The sequence below is a fragment of the Brassica oleracea genome, chromosome C6 (genome assembly GCF_000695525.1).
Source record: "Brassica oleracea var. oleracea cultivar TO1000 chromosome C6, BOL, whole genome shotgun sequence".
NCBI lineage: Eukaryota > Viridiplantae > Streptophyta > Magnoliopsida > Brassicales > Brassicaceae > Brassica > Brassica oleracea.
The window spans coordinates 26,843,279-26,846,150 of record NC_027753.1 but is presented as its reverse complement, the minus strand read 5'-3'; positions in this window follow the sequence as shown (position 1 = coordinate 26,846,150).

Below are 2,872 nucleotides of genomic sequence, written 5' to 3'. Positions count from 1 at the left end.
CTAGGACTGATAAACCTTCTCTGCCTGGCTGAGCGAGAAGGTCCTCGACAGTGTACTGCGAGTAAGGAGAACTCGGCGGCACCATCAAATCGGGATGAATTTCGGCCGGCATCGGAAGAACCATCAGAGGAGACACAGGAGGAGGCACCTCTGGAACATGAGCATGAGGAGCCGGTGAATCGAGGAACCGATGGTGCACCAAAAGGAGGCGACTGAGAGACTCTCTGAGAAGACTGAGTCTCGGGGACAGTCTCCGGACCCGAAGAACCGGGAGCTGAAGAAGAACGGGGAGCTGAAGAAGACGGGTCTAAACGACTACCAGGCTCACCGAACATCTCTCTGTAATGGGGAGTAAGTCTGTTCTTTCGAACCTGGAAAAAAAATTTAATTTTAAAAATTAAAATCAACAATAATTTACAAATTCTATAATTAACAAATTCTATAAATCTAGTTAAATTCCTTACATTAACCACGTAATCAACACTAATTAAAATAAAATTCGTAAATCTATCTAAATTCCCTACACTAACCACCTAATCTACCCTAAACTAATCTAATTAGAGAGGACTAATCTAATTAGAGAGGAAATAGAGAGAGTACATACCATTGCTACGAAAGAGAGAGAGGAAATGGAGACGGAATGGAAGTGAGAAGCTCGCGTGTATATATAAGAAATTAGTAATCGTCGTAATTTCCTCGAAAAGTTACGAGGAACTCGCGAGGCCCGTGTTTTTTTTCCCAAGGAAATAGCAAGGCCCATGTTTTTATTTAAGAGGAAATACAAAGGCCCGCATTTTCCTGTTACGAGGTCTTTACGACGAATTCTGCCTACGTGGAATTAACGAGTCCCTCGTTCTTTACTTTTAGGATTCGTCGTAAGTTCCTCATTAATTTACGAGGAAATATCAAGGCCCATGTTTTTATTTACGAGGAAATACAAAGGCCCGCATTTTCCTATTACGAGGTCTTTACGACGAATTCTGCTTACGTAGAATTAACGAGTTCCGCGTTCTTTATTTTTAGGATTCGTCGTAAGTTCCTCGTTAGTTTACGAGGAATTAACGAAGATTATGTTCAAATCCCTAAAATCCGAAACCCCAAACCCCATCTTCCCTTAACTTATAATCTCAATCTCTTCTTTCTAATTCAAACCCCCCATTACCTTGCACAAAATCAAATTATATAAATAGATTTCATGATTAAACCCATCAAATCACATGTATTAAGTCTGAAAATCAATCATAATAAAAACAAATACATCAATCGGAAACATCGACATTCTCGTCATCGCTAGAAACATCATCATTTTCATTAAACTCGTCTTCAACAGCTTCGTCCGTGGCATCGTCGGTAAGATCTTTGTACTCATGATTATGCGGATCAATGAGAAGGATGTCATCAATTTCTTGTTCAGGTTCCTCGCCTTCATTTATCTGTTCTTCTTGCAATTGTGGTTCTTCTCTACTGATGATTCGTCCACGAGGTGTAACTTTGATCACGGCTAACCAATTTATTCCGGATTCTCTCATCCGAGTGTATGGAAGGAAGCTAACTTGGTCTGCTTGTGAAGCTAAGATGAAATGCTCGAATTTGTTGTACCTACAAAAATAAAGACAATGTAGAAATTAATCATACAAATCATGATTGCCAAAAAAAGAATTTATTGTACCTTCGTCCACCATTGACATCAACTACACCGAATTTGTTAAACCGAACACCTCTGTTGACGACGGGGTCGAACCATTCACATTTGAAGAGGACGCATTTCAGCTTCAATAACCCTGGGAATTCCACTTCAATAATCTCCTGCAAGATTCCGTAGAAATCTGTTTCGTCTTTCCCACATATTCCATAGTTACTGGTCGCCCTCTGTCTACCATACTCATATGTGTGAAAAGTATAGTCTCGTGTGAAATACATCTTTGATGTCGTGACCTTTGCAAGTGAAGCTTGAATTACTTCGTGAAACCACGTAGGATAATCTGCGTCGTCGTCATAATCAACCTGCAAAAATAAAGAGAACGTTGAAATACAGATCATGTATGAAAAATGAGTTTAATCGACCTGAAAATATTAAGAGTTTGAGTTAATACCTGATTCTTCAACACTTAATAAAGTGTTGATCTTTCATTTTGTCTACGTCACTTGTGGATATACCTGGGAATGTTTCTTCGACTTGAGAAAGAAATAGGCTGTAGGTGTTTAGAAGTGTTCACATATGTTATCTTTCAAAATAACGCATCAATGGATCCTCGCAATTAAATAGAATATAGGTGTGTCCACTATGACGTCTTCTTCACTCGACCACCAAACCTCTTTCGATTTTCCACCGATTCGCCCAATCTGGCTAAAGATGTCTGGAACACCAGCAACTGCATATGTTGGCGCGACACCACCATCATCATATCTTCTTGGAGCTCTTTTCCGGGTACGTACTTTTGACGCAAAGTAGTACGATGTGAAGTGAGAAGTTTCTTCCGTCAAACTTCCAGCAATTATAGAACCTTCAACTTTTGCGAGGTTTTTTGCTTTTCCCATCAAATACTTCATGGCTCGCTCATACTGATACATCCATCCATAATGTACAGGTCCACGAAGCAATGCCTCATATGGGAGGTGGACAGCCAGAAGCTCCATGACGTAAAAAAATCCCGGAGGAAATATCTTCTCCAAGTTGCACAATAAGATGGGAATGTTCTCGTGAAGTTGTTCTACGACTTCTTCTTTATGAGTGCGTGTGCTCAGATCCCTGAAAAATGCTCCAATGCATTGTATATTCCAAAAACAATTAAACACATTAGTAGTCATATATTATTACAAACTAAACCATTATAAAATTAATGCGTTATAATATACTACCTGCAAGTGCTTC